At 42.9% G+C, this 26,349-nt stretch overlaps 1 long non-coding RNA gene and 1 pseudogene across 1 annotated transcript; one reads left to right on the forward strand and one right to left on the reverse strand.

Annotated features, from left to right (window-relative positions):
* The first annotated feature begins 1,636 nt into the window (after window positions 1-1,636).
* Window positions 1,637-25,926, forward strand: LOC144339884 (uncharacterized). Its single transcript, XR_013415431.1, has 5 exons — window positions 1,637-5,575; window positions 6,335-6,443; window positions 19,388-19,503; window positions 19,919-20,047; window positions 22,481-25,926. It is a non-coding gene; the product is annotated as an uncharacterized LOC144339884 (long non-coding RNA).
* Window positions 11,734-15,976, reverse strand: LOC710977 (large ribosomal subunit protein uL11 pseudogene; annotated as a pseudogene).
* Window positions 25,927-26,349: the final 423 nt, after the last annotated feature.

Genomic DNA, 26,349 nt, shown 5'->3' on the forward strand with positions numbered 1-26,349 from the left:
AGGTAGGAGAATGTTTGCCAGGTCCCCTCTCACCCTCATTCAACACTGCAGCCTTCACAATCCACCTCCACACTCTCCACCCTCGATGACATCACTGCTCATCCACACCACAGTAGGTCCCAGTTTGCCATCTCCTGGTGAAACAACATTTCCTTTTTGGTATCAGTAATGATAATTTTTTTATGTTCCAGCAACAATAAGAGTGATAAAATGAGCTTTGCCAACCACCCTCCTTCTGCACTGATTAAACATTAATAGTGGGGTTAAAGGAAACTCTCATTAAAAACAAATCTACGCTAACAAGCAGTTCTCCAAGGCTTCATCTGATCTCTCTTACAGCAAAGTACATTGGTGATACACAGGGGAGCGAAAGAACTGCCCCATAACACAAACACCCTGTGGGTAGAAAACAAGCAATGGCTGAGATTTTGGAAGCACCAAGGCTAATGGTCTTCATTCTTCATTTTAATATCCTGGCCACAGGACATAGTAGGCACGCAATAAGTGTTGAAGAAATAAATGATTGAACACACTTTTTAGGATACTCAAATCCCTCCCTTTTAGCACTGACTTCCCCAAACCTGTCTTCTGACATCCTAATTTTATCCCCAATAAATGGTCCAGCTGTAATTATTTTCAACCAAGTTCCTTCAGAGGAATTTGTGTATCTGTGACTATGCAAAAATATCTTGACTCTGGTGATGTCAAATAAAGCTCATATACTATTAAATACTAGACATGCATTAAAAGAACAAGGTAAGCCAGAGTATAGGTGAGGAACAGACCTGACTTTGTGGGAAGCATTGGTAGGAATAACCTCCTCAGAGATCATCAGCTTTTCCCATTCACGTGACTTTTCACTCTGACATTTGAAAGAGATCATTTTTCTCTGTCTCAATACCCAAAACACTGATTATCATTGCTGTTTGGAAACAGAAACCATATAGTCCAAAACGCTCACTTAATAGATAAGGGAACCGAATTTCAGAGTGGTCTAATGATTAACGCAAGATCTCACTTCTAGTTAGAATTGCTAGAGCGAAAGAACAAATGTCTAGTGTCTCAGGCGAGTAAGCCATTTCCCCCACAAAGCAATGACTTCTGCAATAGACAGAAGCAGCAAGGGAGAGACATTCATCAGGCCTATTGAAGCAATCCATTGTGGTTACTGGGAATAGGCACCATTTAAAAAAAAAATGAATACTAACATGGAAATAGCTCCAGACATTATTGAATGAAAAAAGCAGTTGCAAAATAATGCATAGGGTATGAGTCCATTTATGTGAACCAAAATGAACAGTGTAAACTTTTCCATGGACAAGGTGTGGAAGGATGGATTCCACTCTGACAGCAGTGCTTCCCTCTGAAGAGGGCTCTAGGATCAAGGATGGTGGTCAAAGGTCAATTTGTCCTTACCTGCAATTGTCTGGATTTTTATAAGGAGGATCTATCTATGCATGAATTGTTTAAGAACTAATTTAAAAGGGTAAAACTGGCCGGGCATGGTGGGTCATGCCTATAATCTCCGCACTTTCGGAGGCTGAGGTAGAAGGATAACTTGAGGCCAGGAGTTTGAGACCAGTTTGGTCCACATAGTGGGATGCCATCTGTTAAAAAAAAAAAAAAAAAAAAAAAAAAAAAGTTTAATTGAGTGTGTTGGCACATGCCTGTAGTCCCAGCTAGTAAGGAGGCTGAGAGGCAGGAGGATTGCTTGAGTCCAGGAATTCGAGGTTGTACTGTTGTATTGCTCACTGGCTATGATCATGCCACTACACTCCAGCCTGGATGACAGAGCCAGGTCTTGTCTCTAAAATAAAATTAAACAAAAATAAAAGAGTAAAACTGTATTTATCGTTGTGTTCTATGTCACTCTGATGGCTTTGTTCCTAACACTATGGATCATGCTCTGGGGGACTCAACCTTTTACCTTAATTCCAATGGATAGTCTAGATTCATCCCAAAACTTTAGGGTTCATGTTCTACCACAGGGAGAGGAGAGAGTATGTTTGTGAGGTTATCTTCCCAAAAAGTGTTTATTGCCCACTTCTTCACATTGATTTCCATTTCACACCTTGAATATAATAATAATGACAATAATAATAATTGAATATGTAAATGCTACTAATAATAAATGACAATAGCTATGCTCTTTTGAGCTCTAACTCTACCCCAGGCACTCTCCTAAGCACCTTCATGCATTCTCTTTTAGTCTTCATAACCACTCTGAGAGGTAAGTACTATTATTATTCCCATTTTAGAGATGAAAATCTGAGGCTTAAATATATCAATGAACCTGACCTTGGCCACAGGGCTGCTGGGATCTGAACCAGGCAGTTTCACTCCAGAGTCTGTGGTGGGACACAGGCATTGGCACTTCTTGAGCCTGGAGAAATGCTGACCGGTGTCTGTAGGAGGAGTGTATCATGCTAGAAAACATGATTTCATCCACAGCAGAAAATGCTGCCTCCAGATAGACCTTCTGTCTAATCTGCTTCCCCATTGCTTTCTCTTCGAGTTCCTTTGAGTCTTTTTACCTATGGATTCAAATGCCCCTGGGTCACTAAGTCGAGTGCATAATTCTATCACGCAGTGTACAGTGAGGGGAAAATATTCTTATTTGGAGAGTAAAAACCCATCTACTATTATGTACAAGCTCAGCAACAATTGCTCAATTACCTGTTCATTTTATTTAAAACAACAGTCAATAAAAACAGCAAGAAACTTTCTTTGAAGGAGATAAGGGCTGATCTGCCTGGAGCCAGGGAATAATCCCTTTTTTCTTGGGTTACTATTTACTTTGGATATGTCAGTTTGGGCCCTTAAAGGTGTGGACAGCATAAAGTGGTAAGTTTTGAAATGATTTTTGCATTTTATGTTAGAGAAAGGTACTTTTCAGGAAGCTGTTATTTTCTTTCTTTCTCTCTCTCTCTCTTTCTTTCTTTCTTCTTTTTACTTTTTTGAGATGGAGTCGCACTCTGTCGCCCAGGCTGGAGTGAAATGGGGCAATCTCAGCTCGCTGCAACCTCCACCTCCCAGGTTCAAGCAATTCTCCTGTCTCAACCTCCTGAGTAGCTGGGATTACAGGCACGTGCTGCCATGCTTGGCTACTTTTTTTGTGTTTTTAGTAGAGACAGGGTTTCATCATGTTGGCCAGGCTGGTCTCGAACTCCTGACCTCAAGCAATCTGCCCGCCTCAGCCTCCCAAAGTGCTGAAATTACAGGCGTGAGCCACCACACCTGGCCTTATTATTTCTTTAATAATAAGCGAGGCCTCTCTGATTCAACACTGAAAGTTTGAATTAGATCATAGAAATCTTTGTTTAAATATGTATATACATACTTATGTATACATTATATATGTATGCCTATGTGTGTGTATATATCTATAACATGTCTATTCTATATCTATTATGTACAGATATGTAAAAAGTATAGCTTTAATTGGGAAAATTTGCATTGGATGAAGCACTTTAAAATTCTTCTCTCATGCCCCAGTACTGTCAAGTTTTTGCCTAGAGCAATGTACTGACTCGAGTTCTGCTGAATCCTGCCTAGAGAAACCACTTGTCGTTTCAAAGTTGCATTAATATTTCCATGCACTTTTTGAATATTTCCTTTTGGAAAGAGTAACTCCACCTGCTTCTTTTTTCCACATGTGTACATCAAAGGTGAAGCTGGGACATGTCCTCTTTCCTCTTAACCCCCTAGCTCAGGACCTGGTAAATACAGGAAATGGGGAGTGAGTTTCTCAAGTGCCTGGCTGTGTCCGCCCCGTGCCTGCCCCGAGATGCGGTGGTGGAATAGCAAGAGGAGCCTTGCCAGCCTGCAGGACTCGGGTGCTGCTAAGCCCTCCAGTTACCACGACTACAGCACTTTCCAACGGGTGAGGAGTTTTGATAAATGTCTGGTACGCATTTCTGCAAACAAAGCCATTTATTTTAGGCCAAAGCATTTGTAGCAAAATGTAGATAATATATCTAGAATGTGTCAAATGGAATGCTTTCATTACATATTTTCGGATTGATTTCTTAGGCTGCACATTTATAAAGTAAAAGCCTTGTTATCTTAGATTTCTTAGCTTTGCCATTAACTGCAAACAAGATGTATGGACTAACTGTGGAGGCTGTCTCAGCAACCTGAACCCATCTGGGAGAAATATTTTAGGTCATCACTGAAGGGAATCAGTGCCCTGAGGGTCCTTTCTCAATGCTCTAAGTTCTTGGGACAGCAAAAATGTTTTTGTTGGGCCACAGTTGCCACTAAGTGGTATCTATTATGTGATGAGCCAGAGACCTGGAAAACTATCCCCAATTCCTCTCCCCTTCACCCAAAAGAAAATACTGGTTCCTGAAATTCTCATTAAAAATGGAATCTTTTTGGCTGGGTTGGCATGGCTCTTGGAGGAAAGGCCAATCAGGCCAGGAGCGGTGGCTCACACCTGTAATCCCAGCACTTTGGGAGGCCGAGGCATGCGGATCACCTGAGGTCAGAAGTTTGAGACCAGCCTGGCCAACCATGGCCAACATGGTGAAACCCCATCTCTTCTAAAAATACAAAAATTAGCCAGAAGCAGTGGCGGGCACCTGTAATCCCAGCTACTTGGGAGACTGAGGCAGGAGAATTGCTTGAACCTGGGAGGCAGAAGTTGCAGTGAGCCAAGATTGTGCTGCTGCACTCCAGACTGGGTGACAGAAGGAGACTCCATTTCAAAAAAAGAAAGAAAGAGAGAGAGAAAGAGAGAAAGAGAGAAAGAGAAAGAAAGAGAGAAAGAAAGAAGAAAAAGAAAGAAAGAAAGAAAGAAAGAAAAAGAAAGGAAAGAAAGAAAGAAGAAAGGAAGAAGAAAGAGAAAAAGAGAGAGAGAAGAAAATAAGCCAATCAATCCAGGAGGACCAGCCCAAAGCTTGTGCTTGGGATTAACTTTTAGTAGGATTTATCTGTTTAGGGACTGGCTGGCACTGGTGGCCTAGGGATTGGGGCACCACACATGAGAGTCAAACTTTTGAAGGAAGACAGGAGGAAAAGAGAGAGAGGTGCTGGACAGTGTTGCCCTGGGAAGGCCTGGAGAACTATGGGTACCAAAGGGGCAGCCTCTAAGCATGGAGATCTAGCGTATGTTAGCCACTTACCTCTGCAGAGGGCCAGCTCTTATCTGCCTCCAAGTGATTTCTGACATATTTCCAAGTGCAAAATAAAACATTCTTCTTTGAGAATATTAATGAATGTTCCTGTATGTGTCCTAGGTTTTTATAAGACAAGGATGTTTTGGACATGTCCAAGCCCCCAGAACTGGCTGCACCCTGTGTGCCCTTCTCTCAGTGCAGCGACTTCTGGGCTAAGAATGGCCCCTGCCAGAGCATACTGTGCTGGGCGGTCACGGGTGGCAGAAACCGCTGGCCTCTCTTTTGACAACCCACAGGAAACGTTTGCACCTCCAGCACGTTCCACTCAAAGTGCTCCATGGTAGCAACACCTGCGTGTGGTGCAGAGCTGTGGCTACGCTGCTTTATAACTCATCTTTCTCTCTGACCTCTGGGAGTCCAGTGAAAGACAAAAACTCTACTGCTGTTTATGTTCGGTAAGCAAACTTAAACGTTTAGAATTCCTTATTTGAACTATATTTAGAATTCAAATAGTCATTAGCAGGAGGAAGCATTTGCTTCTTAGGGATATATATTAGTGAAAATGTAATGAAGCTTTTATTTATAACTTGCATTAGTTATAAGTTGCCAAACATAATCAATTTACCCTGTTGAGAAATTAGAGTTGAGAGACTAACATGTTAAAGAAGGACAAACTGGGACGGGTGATATGGCTTACACCTGTAATCCCAGCACTTTGGGAAACTGAGGAGGGAGGATTGCTTGAGGCCAGGAGTTCGATCCTCCCTGGCCCGGGAAACATAGCGCGACCCTGTCTCCATAAAAAAGAAAAAAAAAGTAAAAAAGAAATTAAAGGACAAGTTACTTACATCATTGTTCCTGGTAGAATGACAACACAGATAATTTAGTTAAAACCTATCTTTAACCTTTTTGTGTGTGTGATTAATCTGTGAGTCTCTGATTATAGCTGGTTGAATATTTCCCCCAAAATAATTGGTTTTGAGCATTAATAATAGGCCTCTATGTCGATGACAATTGTTATGACTTTATTCATGTGCAATAAAGCTCTTATAATAGATTATACAATTAACTTTCTACAGTTGAAATAAGTGAAATATAAATGGTTTTAGAGGGATCCAGTTGGAATTAAGTTAAAGCACATTGACTTCTTCCAGTTTAGGACCATGTAATAGTTTTGAATGCATTTTTCATTATTTGAAACGTTTTTCTTCTAGCATGTAGTAATGGTGGGAGAACTAAATGACCCTGAAAATTCTGGAAATGAGGAGAAACAGACTAAAGCCACAGGCAGCAGATGAATGAAGAGAGAGAAGAGTGCTTTAGGTAAGCCTCCGGTTAGACCTAACTTTAATAAGCTCTACTTGAGAAAGGGGGCACATGGCCTCTCCTGGGGTACTATGGCTTCATTCATGTCACCCTAAAATTGCATGCTTCCTCTGAGCATAGTGGTCTTAATTAGGATGGGAGGTTAAACAAAATAAGCAAAATTAACAAAGCATTTGTCCTTTTATGTAGCAATGTTCTAGAAAAATCTTAATGGATTTCATTAATTTAAATGTCACAACACAATTAACTTTGCTTTTCCATCTCTGCTGAGTGTGGGTGCATCCTAATTTTTCTTACAGTTATAAAAAGTGTTGACTATTTCATATACACAATTGGTATTGAAATTACCAGAACTGTGGATAAAAATGTCATCTCTTGTTTATCTTCTCCCACGGTTACTTGTGAATTGTGGAGTGTGATGTGTAGAGCTGTTCTGGGAGGTGGAATACAGGTAGGACCCCTAGTCAAGAAGCCTGCCTCACAGAGAGGGCGCCTTACTCCACATTAAATGTTCACAGTCCTTTGCTCACTGTCTAATTGAGAAGAATATTAGTACATCAGGCGCTCAATCCCAAGTAAATTTAAAAATGGGAAGTCTTGCCGGGCGCGGTGGCTCAAGCCTGTAATCCCAGCACTTTGGGAGGCCGAGACGGGCGGATCACGAGGTCAGGAGATCGAGACCATCCTGGCTAACACAGTGAAACCCCGTCTCTACTAAAAAATACAAAAAACTAGCCGGGCGAGGTGGCGGGCACCTGTAGTCCCAGCTACTCGGGAGGCTGAGGCAGGAGAATGGCGTGAACCCGGGAGGCGGAGCTTGCAGTAAGCTGAGATCCGGCCACTGCACTCCAGCCTGGGCGACAGAGCGAGACTCCGTCTCAAAAAAAAAAACAAAAAAAAGACAAAAAAAAAAAAATGGGAAGTCTTACAACACTTTTGGAAGATACGTGGATGAGGCTTTTAGGTGACTTGTTAGTCTTTTTTTTTTTTTCTTGAGACAGAGTCTCACTCTGTCACTCAGGCTGGAGTGCAGTGATGTGTTCTCGGCTCACTGCAACCTCCACTTCCGGGGTTCAAGTGATTCTCCTGCCCCACCCTCCTGAATATGGGACTACAGGTGCACGCCACCACGCCCGGCTAATTTGTATTTTCAGTAGAGATGGGGTTTCACTATGTTGACCAGGCTGGCCTCAAACTCCTGACCTCAAGTGATCCACCTGCCTGGGCCTTCCAAAGTAAATCAGCTTTATGCATTTAACTTTAATCAGCAATTAACTTTAAATTGTGCCTGGCTGGATTTGTTAGTCTTAACTCCAAAACTTTATTTCAATTTTCCCAGAGGCACTATGGGCCCAGAGCCAGCATGGGCTAGAAAGTGAAACTTTGTAGCCACAGGCAGAGAGAGTGGAGAATGTTTCTTTTTTATTAAAAGGAGAAGAAGGCCAGTAGTGGTGGCTCACCCCTGTAATCCTAGCACTTTGGGAGGCCAAGGCAGGTGGATCACTTGAGGTCAGGAGTTCAAGACTAGACTGGTCAACATGGTGAAACCCTGTCTCTACTAAAAATACAAAATTAGCTGGGCATGGTGGCGGGCACCTGCAATCCCAGCTACTCAGGAGGCTGAGGCAGGAGAATCGCTTGAACTCAGGAGGCAGAGGTTGCAGTGAGCCGAGATTATGCACATTGCACTTCAGTTTGGATGACACAGCAAGACTCCATCTCAAAAAATAAATAAACAAAAATAAATTAAGCTAAATTAAGGTTCATGTCTGTAATCCCAGCACTTTGGGAGGCCGAGGTGGGCGGATCACAACATCAAGAGATCGAGACCATCCTGGCCAATATGGTGAAACCCCATCTTTACTAAAAATACAAAAATTAGCTGGGTGTGGTGGTGCACGCCTGTAGCTCCAGCTACTTGGGAGGCTGAGGCAGGAGAATCGCTTGAACCCGGAAGGCAGAGGTTGTAGTGAGCCAAAATGGCACCACTGCATTCCAGCCTGGCAACAGAGCGAGCCTCCATCTCAAAAAATAAAATAAAAATTAATTAATGAATTTTTTTTTAAAAAATGAAAAGAAAAAGTAAAACAAAATCCCAAGTCCCATTTGTATGAACATTTATATGAAAATTTTATCCAACCACAAAAACACATTTTTGTGTTAAATACATTTTGTGATAAAGGAAACTGAATATGGACTAGTGCTCAGATGATATCAGAGAATCATTAATATTCTTAGGAGGGATAATAGAATTGTCATTATGAAGGAAAATGTTCTTCTTTTTAGGAGATACGTGCTGAAGGGCTAAAGTGTTATGTCTACAGTTTATCTTCCACATATATTGAAAACTTACACACACAGAGAAAAAAGCAAATGTGGTAAATATTAGAAGTTGTTGAATTTAGATACTGGGTGTATGGGTAGTCATTGAGCTAGTAATTAAAGGTCTGTGAATCAGTTGGAATTGCTTCTGGCTACAAATAAAACTCAACTGACAAAGGTTTCAATTTTAAGAACCTTCAACCTTGGCTAAACAAGAATTGCATCAGTTGTCCATTTAGTGCTGGTGCAGCCACTCAGTGATGCCATTGAGACCCTATATTGATCTATCCATCTGTCTTGTCATTTTCAGCAGATTGGCTTCTGACACTGCCAATTCATGATTGCATGACAGCTGCCGCAGCTGTAGGCACTGTCACACTCACAGACAGGATGTGGGTGGGGAAGAGCAAAAGCAAACTCTCCTCTTGCACTTGCACCATTTATCAGAAAGCAGAGTCGTTCCCTGAAGGCCCCAGGAGACTTCTACTTATACCTCAGTGGCCAGAATGGTCCTATGCCAATCCTAGCTACAGGGGAGTCTAGGGAAGGAAATCACCATATGGAATTTATATCTACTGTGATTCATCCCCTTGGGTTACAGGTGCACTGTCACCCTGAACAAAAGTGGTGTTCTGTTAACAAAAAAAAAAAAAAAAAAAAAAGGAGAAAATGGCAGCTGTTTGTCATTGGCTAAATAAATACCCTTTTTCTCTGGAAGGGAAATTGTTCTGTTTCACTAGATAACAGAAATGATTTTTAAATGAAACTAAAACTCCTTCCACATGACATCAGATTGATGTTTAACAGAAAGATAAATGGTGCCCGAAAGGAGCTTTTAGGTTTCTTGTTTTTCTTTAGCTCAGTAAAAATAGAAAGTTTTTAGCCATCCGTGGAAGCTATTTTTTGCTTAACTTTTGATTTTGGTAATACATTTCAATATACAGTTTGCTTCCAACAATTGTTTTCATTGTGATAGACATTGTGAGGCAGAACCCAATATATCTTTCTACTCATCATATTATTAGCTACCATTTGTTGAGTGTCCCTTATATGCAAGGCATTATAATAGGTGGTTACATCTTCTCTCATTTATGTAAGAGGATATGCCCAGCTGTTACAAAAAGCCCTAGATCAAGTCTGAGTCATCAGACTTAATAAAGAAGAAGAAAACGGAAAGTTTTCAACAACCATTCTAATTTCTACTTCATTCCCAGCCTGTGTGAGGCCACTATAATAAGATACTCTTGACATCTGGGCTCTTAAAATGGAAACCCATTTATTGGTTAAAACAAAGAACAGTCACAACTAGAATTCCCTTCTGTTCCCTTCCCTATCCCTTGGCCCAAGGGTAGGGTTTCTTTTAGAAAGGAAGCAAGACACTCATTATAGAGTCTTAGTTCAGTAATAGCCACCTAACCATCACTGGGGGCCACAGTCATGTGTCCTGGAAAGGCATAGAAGGCATGACCTATGCCCAGAAGGTCTCTGAGTGTGCAGAAGTCCCTCACCTTCAGGCCATTTGGTGATGATTTAGCATGTGGTGTGGATGACTGAGGTCCACCTGCTAACTCTGGTTCACTGCCAACAGATGCTGTGAAGTGCTGTGTTGTTTTCTGGAGTCTTAGCAAAGAGAAGTATAGGCTGACAGCACTCTTGGGCTACCCCATGGCTCTTGGTCATTTGTTGTCTCAGGTAAGCCTAGTTGAAGAGAAGCTCAACAGAGCCAAAGCTGGCAGAAAGGACCAAGAGGCTATAGACTGGTGGGTTGAGGTGAAGGTAGTGGGTACACCATTGGGAAACTAGATACTGGTTTTGGAAGGAAGAAACCATTCAGAAGGAGAAGGGCCAGAGGTACGTATGAACATCCAGGTCAGGAGATGAAAGTTAGATCAACGTCTGGCAAATTAGCAGAGAGTAGACATAGACAGAGAGCAGAGCAACACCTGGGTGCAATTTGTAGAGTTTCCTACTGCATTTCCTTCACTTAACAAAGATTTTGTTTAGTGTGTACTATGTGCCAGAAACTGTTCTAGGTACCAGGAATATAGTAGTGAACAAAACAAACAAAGATCCCTGCCTCTCATTCTCCTTGCAGTTATAACTTGTTTTTTCCACTTACATTCTAATGAGGAAAACAAATTATAAACAAGATCTACACATAAATTATAAGTAAATTATGTAGTATGTTAGTGGTAAATAGTAAGCAGAAACAGAAAGCAGCAAAAGGAGATAAAGGAGTGTAAAGATACTGTGCTTACAACACAGTAGCCACTAGCCTTGTGTGGCTGATGATATTTAAATTAAAGTTAAAAATTCTGCTTCCATGTGATACAAGCCACATTTCCAGTGCTCAAAAGCCTCATAGTGGCCATCCTATTGGACAGTGAAGATAAAGTTTCTTCATGCAGAAAGTTCTGTTGGTCAGTGCTTTTACAAAGGGTGCAATATTTAGGTGGGGTGGGTAGTGAAGGTCCTACTGCAATATAACTTTTAAATAAAGACCCAATGGAGTTGATGGGGTTGATGGGCTGATGGGCTGACTCATGAGCCTGTCTAGAGGAAGAGTATTCCAGACAGAGGGAATGGCAAATGCAGAGGTTCAGGAGATGGGAGTGAAGTCCATGTGGCTGGAGCATAGTGGATGGGGTAGAGTAGTAAAAGAGGAGGTCAGAGAAGTGAATGGAGGGAACAGATCCTGAGGCCCTTGTGGGCCTTTGTAAGGACTTTGTATTCTACCCTAAGTGAGATGAGAACCATTAGAGGTTTTGTGCAGAGGAGTTTCATGATCTGACTTAGATTTTAATAGAACCCCTCTGGCTGCTATGATGAGGATAGATTTAAAGTGGGCCAAGGCAGAGGTAGGGGATAAGTGAGGGGATATTGCAATAACCCTGGAAAGAGGTGACGGTGTCTAGGCTGGTAGCAGTGGTGGTGGTGGTGAGAAGTAATCAGATTCAGGTTATTCTTTTGAAGGCTCAGGCAACATGATGCCTGTCTGGGGTGTAGGGTTTAAAAGAGAGAACAGACGAAGGTTTTCTGGTCTGAGCAATAGGAAGGATGGAGTTTTCACTCACTAAGATGGGGAAGACTGGGGGTGGAACCAGTTTGAATAGAATAAGATCAGGAGTTCCTTTTTGGACATGTTAAATGTGATATGCCTGCTCAGCATCCCATGGATGTTCAGCAAGTGGTGGTTGCTGGACTTAGAAATTTGGGACCTGTCAGCCTTGTGGTATTTTAAATCATGAGGCTGGTGATATCCTTAAAGGAGTGGGTTTAAATAGAAAATAGAAGATGTGGTTGGGCTCATGCCTGTAATCCCAGCACTCCGGGAGGCCGAGGCAGGTGGATTGCTTGAGTCCAGGAGCTTGAGACCAACCTGGGCAACATGGTGAAACCCTGTCTCTACTAAAAATAAAAATAAAAATAAAAAAATAGCCAGACATGGCAGTGCGTGCCTGTAATCCCAGCTACTCAGGAGGTTGAGGTGGGAGAATCACCTGAGCCCGGGAGCTCAAGGCTGCAGTGAGCTGAGATTGCACCACTGTACCTCAGCCTCAGCAACCAGAGTGAGATGCTATCCAGAAAGGGAAGGGGAGGAGAGGGGAGAGGAGGGGGTCCAAGACCAGATAGGAGGTTGGTAAAGGAGGCAATAGAAGGAGCAGCCAGTGTTAGAAAAGCCAGGAGAAGGGGGTGCATGAAGCCTAGTGAGGCAGGGTTCACAAAGGAGGAAGGGAGCAAGGTGTCCCATGCAGACATGAGCACTCAGAACTGACAGCTGGATTGAACCCCGTGGTGGGTAATTGAAGACCTTGTGAGGAGTAGATATGTTGAGAGATGGGGGTGAAAGTTGTTCACAGTGGGTTCAAGGGAGAATTGAAGCAAGAACAAATGATCCTTTCAAGATATAAAGGTGAGTAGAGAGCTGGTGTAGTAGCCAAGAGAAGAACAGCAAGACCAAGAGAAAGTTGTTGTTGCTGTTTTTGTTTTTTTTGTTTTTCAAATGATCCTCATTGAAATATTTTCCATTGTGCGTCTTAACTAGTTGGGCATTCCACAGCACCACCGTTGATGTCACCTATGATGTCATGAGGGTGGCGGCCATCAACATTGCAGCCCACAGACTCGAGAGTCCCCAGTATCTCTTTAATGATTCCAGAGAGTTCTCTGGCTAAAGATCAGTGCCACATGTGTCGAGCAATGTTGACGATCTCATCAAAAGTGACATTTCCACTGTGTTTAATATTTTTCTGTTTCTGTCTCTTGGCGGTTCCTTGAGGGCTTTGATGATCAGGGCAGAGGCAGAAGGCACCACCTCAATCTGGGCCTGTCTGTTCTGAATGGTCAGTTTCACTGTAATCCTCAGATCCTTTCAGTCACTGGTTGCTTTAGCAATGTTATCACCAACCTTTTTTGGAAACAGACCCAGGGGGGCCGATCTTGGGGGCCAACACAGACGTGGCACCCACTTCACCCCCGGTGCACCTCAGGTATATGACTTTGATCTCGTTGGGGTAAAACTTTGGCAGCATGGCAGAGGCGGCTAGATTCAGGATGACTGAAGAAAGTTGCACCTTGGCCTCCTCCCAGCTGAAAGCCGAAAGCCTTGTTGCTGTTTTTTGAAGAGATGCTTGGATTAATAACTTGTTTGTAAGACCTAGTAAAGAGAAAGTTTGAGGACACACGAGCAGAGGAGAAGAAAGACTGGAGGGAAGAGAGATATGGGGAGGAACCGGCATGTGCCAGGAGCCTGGAGACAGGAGGGGAGGCAGAGCCCAGGGCCTGGGTGCAGGCAGAGGAGCAGGTGTGGGGATGAGAACTCAAGGAAGTCCTCTCCCATAGTTTTTAGATCGTTAGTGATACAGGAAACACAGTCATCAGTGCAGAGTGAGTGTGGGAAAGTTTTTAGGAGAGAAGAGAGGTATTTTAGGGAAGTGGGAATGTCAATGGACAAGAGAAATGCTGTCCAATGGCAGCCCAGCCCAAAGACCAACTTGGTGCTGAGACTTTGAAGGGAGACTAGTCAGTGAGGGGAGATCTTCTCCTGGCCAGACCCTCTCCCAAGGCTGGGTGAGATGGAAGATCCTGACACATTCCAGAGAATTCCTGATGTGGCAGGCTAGCTCCCAAGAAGCTCTTTCCACCAGCGATGGGCCAGTGGCGTTGGCTTGAACAGACTGTGGTTCCAGCACTTTAATGCAGTTTCTGTCACTGGAGGATTTGTCCAGTGCTGGGATGTGGAGTGAGAGCAAAACCCTGATGCCTCAGGGATGGCTGAAGTGCTGAAGCACACAGGGTGCACCTGGGGAGAGGCCACAGTGTTGGTGACCTCTGCGGGTGTGAATGACCCCAGGCACTTGTTTCAGTGTTGGGGTGGGTGGCTAGGTAATGCTCCTGTGTCAGCGGTTGACGTGTCCAGTGTTGATGTCCTTCCTCAGTGCCATATGCCAACCTTCAGGTTCCAGAGGGCCTTTTGAGTGACCTGCCATGGTTTCTCCATGACTAGCTTCTGGGGTGATGGGGTGGCACCTCACCCTGTCTAAGTTGAAACTCATCACACTGGGTTGTATTTCATGGTCTATTGTCTGTTATCCCTGGGCTGTAAGTGTAAGAACCCTCTCCAACTTTCTTACCACTTTATCCCCAGTGCCTGGCAAAATACCTGAATACATGAATACATACAAGAGGGCAGGTAGGAAGGAAGGATGGGAGGAAGGAAGAGGGAAGGAAGGAAAAAAGAAGGGGAAAGAAAGAAAGGAAAGGAGGAGGGGAGGAAGGAAGGGACGAGGGGAGGAAGGAAGGAAGGAGCAGACATGGAATCCCTGCCACTATAGTAGGGCTATTCCAATGAGGATTGCAATCATGGATCTGAATCAGTGGTAGCCTCCATAGAGGATGTAGCGATGAGGTAGGGTAGAAGGTAGTGAGTGCCATAAAGAGGGCTTTCAACAGGGCTCTCTAAAACCAGGAAGACACATGTGAGATTGTAGGGCATAACCAGGAAGACTGGGATGCCAGTGCCTGGCCAGATGGGGGTCTGATCCACTCTCCTAAATGACTTCTCTTCTCTCCTGAAAACTTTGCCACACTCACTCTGCACTGATGACTGCGTTTCCTGTGGCACTAAAGATCTAAATCAGAACCGCATTTCTGACCCCCATTCTGATGGGCATCAGAAAGGTGAAAATAAGGAGTGATGGTCCGGATGGGCAAGAGGAAGCAGGAAAGGAGTCCTGGCGAGTAGCTGAGACAGGCCCTGGCCCCCAGCTCTGTGGGGAAGGTGCGGGGTGGGTGTGTTGAAAGGTTGGAGAGGAGGCCCCCTGCAGCTGGGAATCCACACAAGGCTGTATTAGTCCGTTTTCACACTGCTAATAAAGACATACCTGAGACTGGGAAGAAAAAGAGGTTTAATTGGACTTACTGTTCCACATGACTGGGGAGGCCTCAGAATCACGGTGGGAGGTGAAAGGCACGTCTTACATGGTGGCAGCAAGAGAAAAATGAGGAAGAAGCAAAAGCAGAAACCCCTAATAAACCCATGAGATCTTGTGAGACTTATTCACTACCATGAGAATAGCATGGGAAAGACTGGCCCCTCCATGATTCAATTACCTCCCCCTGGGTCCCTACCACAACACGTGGAAATTCTGGGAGATACAATTCGAGATTCGGATGGGGACACAGCCAAATCATATCAGGGCACAGCAGCTTTGGTGATCCACCGCTCCTTCCTGCTCCTCCCAGGTAAAGGGGAGTCTCTCTTCAGACTTGCTTCATCCCTTCCCTTTCTTATCCCTCTCCGACTTTTGCACCTTACACCCCAACCTCTGGATTTTGTCTGCAGTTATCCTTTCTTTTTTCAACAGGCCTCTGTACCCACTGTTCTCCCAACCTGGAGAGTTGTTTCCACCCCTGATCCTCACTTGCTAGTTCAGTTCCTTCTTGTTCCTCAGATTTTGCCCTGGGGCAACTTCCTGCCATTTCTATATTCTTCCATTGCATTCTGGGCTACTTCCCTTATGGCACATATGTCGACAGAAATGCCTTATTTCTCTATTTCTAGACTTAAGGAAAGGGAAAGAGATGGATATTTCCCCAGCGGTCCCTCAGTGACAAATGAATGAAGACAACTTTGTCAAAAGAAAACAAAATCCCTGAGTATCCCCTAACTTTGTGCTTGTATTTTTATCCAGCACTGGTGTACTCTCTAAAAGCAAATTCATGCTAAACAGCATTTTAGTCTTTCTGGTTAGCTGGCAAAATTTGCTCCAAATAAATATGTATATATATTTATTATTTAACAATGCTTATGGTTTAAATACATGTGTTTTAGGAGCAACTTTGATCTACCTCATGAGTCCAAGTTTTTTAATTTTGTAAGTTGTGCCTTATGAATATGGGTAAGAGAGGAATCAAAATGAAATTAATGTTTTGTCTTTGGATGGTTAAGAGAACTGCAATATTAAGGACATTAGGATGTCTCAAAATATTAGATGCAAAAATGTGTATTTTTTAAAAATATGTGTGAATTATCAAATATAGAACAAATAGAGGAAGATGGCTGGGTCTGGTGGCTCATTCCTGTAATCCCAGCACTTTGGGAGGCCAAGGTGGGCGGATCACTTGAGGTCAGGAGTTCAAGACCAGCCTGGCCAACATGGTGAAACCCCGTCTCTATTTTTTCTTTTTTTTTGTTTGAGATGGAGTCTCGCTCTGTTACCCAGGTTAGAGTGCAGTGGCACTATCTCAGCTCACTGCAACCTCTGCCTCAAGCAATTTTCCTGCCTCAGCCTCCGGAATAGCTGGGACTATAGGTGCGTGCCAACAAAGCTGGCTAATGTTTTACATTTTTAGTAGAGACGGGTTTCACCGTATTAGCCAGGATGGCCTCGGTGTCCTGACCTCATGATCCGCCTGCCTCAGCCTCTCAAAGTGCTGGGACTATAGGTGTGAGCCAGCACACCTGGCCAACCCCATCTGTATTAAAAATACAAAAATTAGCTGGGCATGGTGGCACATGCCTGTAATCCCAGTTATTTAGGAATCTGAGGCAGGAGAATCATTTGAACCCAGGAGGTGGAGGTTGCAGCAAGCTGAGATCGTGCCATTGCCCTCCAGCCTGGGCAACAGAGTACTCCATCTTAAAAAAAAAAAAAAAAAAAAAAAAAAGGCAGGCACATAAAAACATATGTGTTGGAATAAATGTAATAAATAATTATAAAGGCTGAGTGTGGTTGCTCACACTTGTAATCCCAACACTTTGGGAGGCTGAGGTGGGAGTATTGCTTGAGCCCAGGAGACCACCCTGGGCAACATAGTGAGACCCAATCTTTACAAATTAAAAGAAAAAAAAAAAACTAGCTAGGCATCATGGTGCGTGCCTGTAGTCCCGGCTACTTGGGAGGCTGAGGTGGGAGGATGTCTTGAGCCTGGGAAGTTGAGGCTGCAGTGAGCTATGATTGCACCGTTGCACTCAGCCTGGGAGACAGAGTGAGATCCAGTCTCAACATAATAATGATAATAATTTGTATATTATTTTATAAAATTTTTATTTTATTATTATTATTGTAGGAATACTTTGAAGCCTAAGATGGTGGCATCTTCCTTTAGAGATAATTTTAACTAGCTCCCACCAGATGCATAGTGGACACTAGTCATTTTGTAACACTTTAATCCATGTTCAAGGTTTGAGATTCCCTGCCCATTCGGATGAGGTAGAACTGGACTACAAGTCCACGTGAGCATCAGTTTACTTCAGGTTTACCCTTACTTACATTTAAGATGTAATTACATGGGATCTCAGCTTAAAATGGGAACTGGTTTATCTTAGTCCCCATCTTTGGTAGCATGGACTTCCATAGTCTGTCTTTCTGAGGACAACGAACCTGCTGTTGTATTTCACAGCTGTTGCTTCAGAATCAGCAGATGTCCTCAGGGCACTGTGGGCTTTGTTCTTGGAGGTCTCATGTTCTTCCAAGTGTTTGTCTGATATTTTTTCATTAGCTTGTTGACTCTTTGGAGCTTTTAAGATTTTAACATATATTCTCTCTAGCTTTTAAAATTTATAACTATATTGCATAAAAATAAAGTTATAGATGTACTGCATAAAAGTGTAATTTTACATTCTGTCTTGTAATCCTGCATATTACATGTCCCTGGGGATAAATGCATCTTTGTGGATTTTAACTTGGATCCATCTTTTAGGTCAATGATGAAAACATGCTTTGCCTGCACTACTACTTTGCAGGGAGACCAAATGTGGCACTTTGCCATGTCTATCTTCCTGATAGAATTATATGGACATAATCTGCTTTTATCAGCAGTGTTTGGCTTAGTGGTGGCTGGATATGTATTAATATTTGGGGTCTTAATTGGTGATTGGATTGAAAAGAAACCAAGAAATAAAGGTAATACTCTTACCTGTGACATACATATTTATGTGGTACATTATGACTTCACTGGCTTTTTTGGTTTATTTAGTGAAATAAAATTCATAAATTGCTATGAACTGAATAGCAAAAGAGCATAAGTTAAAAACTCTAGACAAAGTTATACAGCTTTGTGTCATCATTCTCTGATTCTACATGTAAGATGTTTTAGATTTTTGCTAAGTATAGGTTTTTAATATCAAATTCCTGAAAAATGCTTTCTTTTTAATATTTTGGCATTACTTATGCATAATATGCTTGTGTTGTTTTTATTAGAAGCAATTTATTTGTGTAAATGATTTTTTTTTTGGTACTGGGTGATCTGTCTAAACTATTCATTAATATCTGGAGACTTATTTGTTTAAATGTAGATCTACTTTTAGCTTTTGGCCATACTGTCTCTTTAAGCTTCTTTGTCCAATAAGAATGTAGGCTATATAAATGTAGGCTTCTCTGAAGCCATACCATTGAAAAGACTAGCTGATTGAAAATCTGGTGTGCTGGTCTTTAGGCTAAATTGGTACCTTCGGTTACAAATTAAATCCAGAAGAATGTAATGTAGCACTAGAACATTTTAAGTTTCTTGACTTACCTAGAATCCAGCTTTTCATATATTTGAGAATCCGTCTCTCAAATATGTTTTCATTCACTTGCGAAGTCCAGCTTTTTTCTCTTTTGGTTGCAAAGGCTTTGTCTTTAGTGAGTTCAAGAGTCTGCTCTTTGCCTCTTAAGCCTGTGATCACCGATGGAAATGCTAACCCTGGTTGCACAGGGATTTGGTCAAATGCAACTACTCTGCATTTTTTTTATTCTATTTTATTTTTTTGAGACAGGGTCTCGATCTGTCGCCCAGGCTGGAGTGCAGTGGCACGATCTTGGCTCACTGCAACCTCTACTTTCCAGGTTCGAGTGATTCTTGTGCTTCAGCCTCACGAGTAGCTGGAATTACAGGTGTGTGCCACCGCGCCTGGCTAATTTTTGTATTTTTAGGAGAGACAGGGTTTCGCCATGTTGGCCAGGCTTGTCTGGAACTCCTGACCTCAAGTGATCGGCCCGCCTTGGCCTCCCAAAGTGCTGGGATTACAGTTGTGAGCCACCGCACCCAGCCTGCTCTGCATTAAATGATGATATAGCTGTGAGCTGCCTGTTAAAACCGAGAGTAAAGATTGGGCTGGGTGTTTCCATTCACAGTTGCTTATGCCTCGCTCTTCACGCAGAACGCCTCCGTCACCACCTGTTGCGCTGTCCTGATGCTTGTGCTCCCCTTCAAGAGGCAGATGGAACAAATCTGGGATGGCTGGCTCACTGTGAGTGTCTCCCGTGTCCCTGTGTCACAGACACCCTGAATGTCCACCAGTTAATGTTTTCTTTGTGGCCCTGCTCACTGATTTTGGATCAGGCTAATCTTTCCTCAGTGTCCTCCTCTCCCCTAATTTGTGAGTCTGAGCTGAAATCCCACTGACATGAAGGCAATAGAACAGCAGAATCTGTGTCTGCAAGGTACAAATTAGCGTCGGCTCTGGCTCTGATGGGGTGGGAGGAAGAAAATGCTTAGCATTAACACAATAGCACTGGGCTCCAAACCTACATTGAATCTTTTTCTCTCTAAGGTCTTTGTGTTCATTTAGATGTTCCTTGAGCTGTCAGATAAATAACTGTATGCACTGCAGTGGGGCGGGAAAATCTATTCTCGGGTTCCAAACTTCCTTTCCCCTCCTTCAGTAGGTGGCCTACTGTGCACTGGTGACCACCCTAGTGGCCTTGGCAAACCTGGCTGGCATGGCACTGACCATCACCATTCAGAGGGACTGGATCGTGAGCTGACGGGTGACAACAGAGGCCGGCTGGTTGGTGAGTGGTACCACCCTGGGTACTGATCCTCTGATCAGCTGAGAAGTAGAGAGCTGACAAGGCAATCAGGGCTCTGAGAGAGGCTGACAACAGGCTTTAAGAACATGTTATTTGGAGTCAACGAGACCTGGGTTTGAGTTTGAATTCAGCTAAAACCAGCTGTGCCTCTTACTAGATGCATACTCCAGGGCAAGTTACGTGATTTTCCTCAACTGTAGAATGAGGGAAATAAAGTCACATACACACACACACACACACACACACACACACACAGAGCTCAGCTGTGGGAAGGATTCTATGAGATACAGGATCTGGAAAGCACTTAACACTATATCTGCATGTAGGAATCACCTAAGAAATGATTGGTACTGTATTATCTAAAGAATATATAGGCTGGGCGCGGTGGCTCACGCCTCTAATCCCAATGCTTTGGGAGGCCAAGACGGGCAGACCATGAGATCAGGAGATCAAGATCATCCTGGCCAACATGGTGAAACCCTGTCTCTACTAAAAATACAAAAATTAATGGGGCGTGGGCACGCACCTGTAGTCCCAGCCACGTGGGAGGCTGAGGCAAGAGAATTGCTTGAACTCAGGAGGTGGAGGTTGCAGTGAGCCGAGATCGCGCCACTGCACTCCAGCCTGGCCAACAGAGCAAGACTGTCTCAAAAAAAAAAAAAAAAAGAAAAAGAATATATAGACTGTATTTTTAGGAGAGAAGGCTCTCAAAATGTATCACAGAGGTACCTTGGCAATTTTAGGCCTAGAAAATAAGTAAATTAAAAGATTTATTGGCCAGGCTTGGTGGTTCATGGCTGTAATCCTGGAATTTTGGGAGGCCAAGGTGGGAGGATGGCTTGAGGCCAGGAGTTCAAGGCCAGCCTGGCAACATAGGGATACACTGTCTCTACAAAAGAAAAAAGAAGGCCGTGTGTGGTGGCTCACATCTGTAATCCGAGCACTTTGGGAGGCTGAGGCAGGCGGATCATCTGAGGTCAGGAGTTTGAGAATAGCCTGACCACATGCAGAAACCCCATTTCTACTAAGAATACAAAATTAGCCAGGTGTGGTGGCACATGCCTGTTATCCCAGCTACTCGGGAGGCTGAGGTAGGAGAATTGCTTGAACCTGGGAGGTAGAGGTTGTGGTGAGCCAAGATCGCACCATTGCACTCCAGCCTAGGCAACAAGAGCAAAACTATATCTAAAAATATATATATATATATATATATATTTCTTAATTCGGGCCAGGGATAAGCTTCCACTTTCAAAAAAAAAAAAAAATCTTCAAGTGTAACTGTGAATTGTCATTGATAATAAAGGTAAAAAAATATTTTTTTTTAATAATGGAGCTAAATGAAAGAATCTGGCATTTTTGCTTTTTCTCCCATTTGCAAAACTTGGATCATTCACATTGAGATATATACACATTGCCAACTTAAAGCTGAAGATCTCATCCTACTCTCTATTTGTGTGGGTGGTACTCTGCTAGAAAAGGTGTGTGATCATGGATGGCCAAGATAAAGGAAGCTATTAAAGAGGAGTCTATAGAAATCATGCCTTGCAAAGACTAGGAACCCTTTATAATCATGTTTTCTTTTAAACTACACTTATTTGGATGTACTCTGGCTTAAATAACAGCACCTAAAATAAAACAGCTATGTGGATAAAAGCCAAGTAACATGGTGTCCTCTGTCTCTGGGTGAAGAAAGTCTTCCTATTCTTTGTTAATTAAATTTTAAAAAAAAAGATAAAGCACAGAATTTATTACAATTAAAAAAATAATATTGTAAATATATCCTTCGATGATGATGGAATAGTGAAGCTAATAAGCTTCATAGTCACACTGCTTGGGTTGGATTCTCAGCTCAGCCATGTGCCCTCTCTGTGACTTTGAACAAGTAAAATCACCTCGCTGTGCCCCAGTTTCCTAACTTGTAAAAAGGAAACACTATTGACCTGTAAGAGTTGTTGCGAGGATTAAGATGAATAGATGTAGAAAGCTTAGAACTATTGCCTGGCACAGAGTAAGTGTTCAACTAATTCTGTCCTCTACCCTCCTCTTGTCACCTTGCTCCCCTGACAAACATGTTGGTTATAATAATGGCGTTAATACTACTATAGTTGTTAAGATAATGGGTTGTGTTGGGAAAGAGTGCTGAGATGGGAGTTAAAATAATTAGCTACAAGTAACACAGTCTCTCTGTTTCTCAGTTTATTTATCTGTTAATTGTCCAAGTTCCAATAGAATTGATCTTGAAGGTCTTTTCCTGGTTGCAAATCCTACGGCTAATCTATAGTTAAATCCAAAGGGATCTTTCTTGTTTTCACCATAATTACATGGCTAGCAAATCTAGTAAATGCATGATGTTAAATTCACCAGAAGGAAGGACTCACCCACTAAGTTGCAATGTTTCCTTCCTCTCACTTACAGGGATGAATGCAACAGTCCAGCAGAAGGACCAGATCATCAATATATTTGCTCCCCTGTCTGTGGGTCAAGTGATGACATATACATCTCATGTGATCAGTTGTTGTTTCATTCTTGGATGGAACTTTGTTTCACTTCTTGTAGTTTCTATTTCTGTCCAGGGTTTATCAGCTAGTTCACCGATTGGCTATAAAACCCCAGCAACACACAGAGGGGCACTTCCTAGAAAGGCAACAGGAGGCTGTGAACATTCAAGGTAATGCAAACTCAGAGGGAGTTCCTGTTCTTTTCCTCTCCTTTATGTCAGTGTTTTTTTTCCAGAACTCTTCTTTCCAGAACTCTTGAAAGTTCTGATCATAATCTGATCATAATCTCAACATTTTATCTGCAAATGTGCCTAGAAACAGTGACAAATGAGAGGGCTCCAGCTGTGCCATTGGTCATGCAGTTCATAGGGCTGATCTTATTGGTGGGGCAGGCAGGGCTGCCTTATACACAGGTTGTGCCCTGTCTGGGGACTCCATTCAGAGAGACTGACACCACCATGGGACTGTGCAGTATACAACGTGCACAACCTGTCCCACAGTCCTGGGGGCAATTACTCCTCCAATCTCACTTACGAACATCCTCCCCAAAGATACTAGAGAGGCAACTGTGTCAGAGTATGGGCTGCTCTTTGGTCAAGACAATGTGATGAATTGGTCATTCCTGTTATCAACAGTATTTTTTTTTAAATCAGAAATTCCCAAACAGTATGGTGGGAATAAAAGAAAGGGGGCTTTGCCAGTAGATATGACCTCAATCTCCCAAAGAAAGAGCCAGCACTGCATACTGGCTGTGTTGCCCATCTGCCTGGTACAGCACAGTCCAGGAATTGCTTCTGCTCTCAGTTTCTTTTTCTGTACTTCTTATAATTCATTCTCTTTTCTCTCAAGTTATTTTGCAGTTAAAGTCCACCAGATCTCATTACGCAAATAAAATATATGTATTTGCAGAGACAGATAAACAGAGATACATATTTAGATGAGGGATGAATAGATAGATATGTAAGCAGATAGATGAATAGATAGAGTAAGCTGTATTCTTCCCCTCTGCGGCTATTACCTGTGTGACTATGCAAAGTTAGTTTATTCACATTCTGTCTTACTATTTGTAAATTAAGGACCACAAAGGAAGTGATATCATACAGATGTTATGACAATTAAATAAGATAGTTTATGTAAAGCCCAATTTTACTCCCTGGCATATAGTAAAACTTAAGCCAATGTTAGCTATTTTTTTTTTCATTGTTGTTGTCATTGTGATCTTTTTAAAAATTGTTCTGGCAATACATTCATTTCTGCAATTAAGAGCTTAATCCTTCCCACACTTCTTGGTCTAGAATGGATCTGGCCCACCTGCCCCTTTCTCCTTCCTCCACAGTTCTATTTGGTTCCTCTAGTCCTTTGCAGGATTTGTCTTAATTTGCACTAAATACCCCTCACAATGGTGTGTGTGTATATGTGTGTGTGTGTATATATATTATACATATATATAATATACATATATATAATACACGTATATACATACATACATATATATATATATATATATGTTTTGAGACGGAGTCTCACTCTGTCACCCAGGCTGCAGTACAGTGGCGTGATCTCGGCTCACTGCAACCTCCGCCTCCTGGGTTCAAGTGATTCTCCTGCCTCAGCCTCCCGAGTAGCTGGGATTACAGGCATGTGCCACCATGCCTGGTAACTTTTGTATTTTTAGTAGAGACGTGGTTTCACCGTGTTGGTCAGGCTGATCTCGAACTCCTAACCTTGTGATCCACCCGCCTCGGCCTCCCAAAGTGCTGGGATTACAGGCATGAGTCACCACACTCGGCGGTTATATATTTTTAATCTGCTTATAATTGTTGTTTATTCTATCTTGGAAGACTGAAAGGTATTTAGCTTTTTTCACATAAGTGTCTGTTTCTTCAGAAAAATAACTAAAGGAAATATCTATTACTATTTCCTGGAGCTCATGACTGAGTTCCAAGCATGTAGCATTTTGTCTTCTACAAAATGTGTCCTCCTCTTCCTCCTTCTTTCAGTGCCATCTTCCTGGCTTGACTGTGTGTTAGTTTGGGTTCTCTCAAGAGTAATCCCAGAGACAAAGATTTGGGGTGAAAATTAATCTATTAATATTTGGAAGGTGATTCCAGGAAGCATGGTGAGGGAATGGGAAGTGAGACAGAGAAGGGAGAAAAGCCAATAAAAGGTGTGTTAATGTATAGGTTACTGCTGATGGCCACTGGGCTCAATCCTTTTGGTGACCTTTTGAGAAACCGTGTAGGATACACCTCAGAACTGTCCCACCAAGGCCCAAGGAAACTAGGATGTTTATCGACCAACTCTTGTCTGTTTTTGGTTGAGAGTTGTTCTCAGGGCAACTTACAGCTCACCCCTCATGTTCCTGTGGCTGGAGAGGGATCTTCAGGCAAAGAGACACAGGTGCTTAGGGTAGGAGGCCATCAGTGTACACAGGAATTGTCCAACAAAGAAGCAGATAACACTGGGGATGGGTTGAGGGGAGATTAACAGGCACTGACTTAAAGCTTGTTTGGATTTTATTTTGGGTGAAATGGACTGTTGGGTAATCAATGATGGATTCATCTACAAGCCCAGGACTTTGGAAAAGCCAAAGGAACACAGGTTTAACCTTGAAGAACAGACCACAACCTCAGGTTTTCCTTTTCACCTTCTCTGCATGTGCCATGAGGGATGGGAAGCCTACTGCAGGCAGATGGTCTTCTTAGCTGGCTTGGGCTTAGTCTTCCTCTACATGACAGTTCTGGGGTCTGGCTGTATCATCACTGGCTATGCCTGCACCCAAGAGGTTGGAGACTCCCTGCTTAGCATCCTCATGGCCCTTTCAACTCTCTCTGGCCTGATGGGCACCATTCTCTTCACCCAACTTAGGGGGCACTATGGCTTAGTCACAACCGGAGTCATATCTAGCCAGTTCCATTTAGGTTGTCTAACGCTGTGCATGTTTTCTGTCTTTGCTCCTGGAAATCCTTTTGATCTGGCTGCTTTGTCACTTCCATTAAGCAAAAATCCTTCAAACCATGAGTTGTTGGTCCAGTGGATGGAAGAACGGTCCAGAGGAGTGGCTTGGTTCACGTTTCTTTCAAAGGGATAAACATGTGTCTGGTTCTCTTTTAGCAACTCATGGTAAGACTTGGGACACTCAGAGTCCTGCTGTTTGAAGGCCAGCAGGACCCTGAGCATTCTGAGTCTTCCATCTCCATTATCTTCCTCTTCTCAGCTGTGATCCTGGCAAGAATCGGTGAACAGCAGATCATATGTGGCAAGGGATTCTGCAGCTTGCGATGTTGCTAAGTGCAATCTTAGAAGCATTTGATGGCCTCACCACTGTACTATTGTGTCTTCATCATTCATTCATGCAGAGCCTGTTATGTGACCGGAACTGTGTTAGACAGTGGGGATACAAGAGTTATTTGATCACACAGAGTGTTAGCGCTATGGAGTTTACAGTCTGACCAATAAGTAAGTAGTTAACAACAGTCAACAACACAGAGTGACAGGAGCTTTGATAGGGAAGAGCAAAGCATTGGGGACACATGGGAGGGATACCAAATGTGGCCTTGTGGGTTAGGGAAGCCTTCCTAGAAAGAGGCACAATTAAGAAATCCCTAAAGAGCAAGCTAGGCAGGTGACGGGGCAGACTGTTCCAGGCAAGCCAGAAGCAGTGGTGCAAAGGTGAACACTGGGAGATGCGGGGAAGTGAAAATAGTTATTTCCTGGGTGTCAAGCATGTAAATGCTACAGATGATGTCTACATTAAAGAACTATATTGACCTGAGTCCTTTTTCT

Source organism: Macaca mulatta, chromosome 3, assembly GCF_049350105.2.
Source record: "Macaca mulatta isolate MMU2019108-1 chromosome 3, T2T-MMU8v2.0, whole genome shotgun sequence".
In the NCBI taxonomy this organism is placed as follows: Eukaryota; Metazoa; Chordata; class Mammalia; order Primates; family Cercopithecidae; genus Macaca; species Macaca mulatta.